This window comes from Hyalella azteca, unplaced genomic scaffold (assembly GCF_000764305.2).
Source record: "Hyalella azteca isolate HAZT.00-mixed unplaced genomic scaffold, Hazt_2.0.2 contig12512, whole genome shotgun sequence".
In the NCBI taxonomy this organism is placed as follows: domain Eukaryota; kingdom Metazoa; phylum Arthropoda; class Malacostraca; order Amphipoda; family Hyalellidae; genus Hyalella; species Hyalella azteca.
The window spans coordinates 1-644 of record NW_025942469.1 but is presented as its reverse complement, the minus strand read 5'-3'; positions in this window follow the sequence as shown (position 1 = coordinate 644).

Genomic DNA, 644 nt, shown 5'->3' with positions numbered 1-644 from the left:
CATCCAGTAATCTACTTTCATATCTCCTGTAAATGGCTCCATCGCGAAAGTCTCGTAGCAGTTCTCCCTTTCTTGGCTATAACTGTTGACTGATTTCTGCTTTCAGTGCACCGTTCTGAAAAAAATTAGATTAGGATCAGTTTGTTAATGAAAAACCTAGAAACCTAGTGGGAAGCAAAAAACCTAGATCTAGGTTTTTTTCTGCTTCGGAGCGCCACAGTGCCTGCGGAGTGCCTGCTGGAGTGCTGGGGCAAAATGCCCAAGGATTTGCTAAAAAACCACCATGCCTGGGGACACTAACCACTCACCTGGGGACACTAACCACTCACCTGGGGACACTAACCAGTGAGTTCCTATACAGTTACTATTCACTATTTGGTAGAGCAGGGTCAATTTAGACTCTCCCTCAAGTTCATCTTTGAGTCCTATAAATAGTCCAGTAAAGTATCATGGATACCAGTATAACTATAATCACACTCGAGAAATTGTTTAAAATCAGGAAATTAGAAATGAACTGATTCTAAAAAAATCTCTGGTTTGTCACTATGGGGTCAACTGTCAAATTTGACACATTTTTCAATGATCTCACTGGGTAGCGTGCATTGTCTCTCTTTGGATCTCAATATTTTCCCGCTAGATGGCCA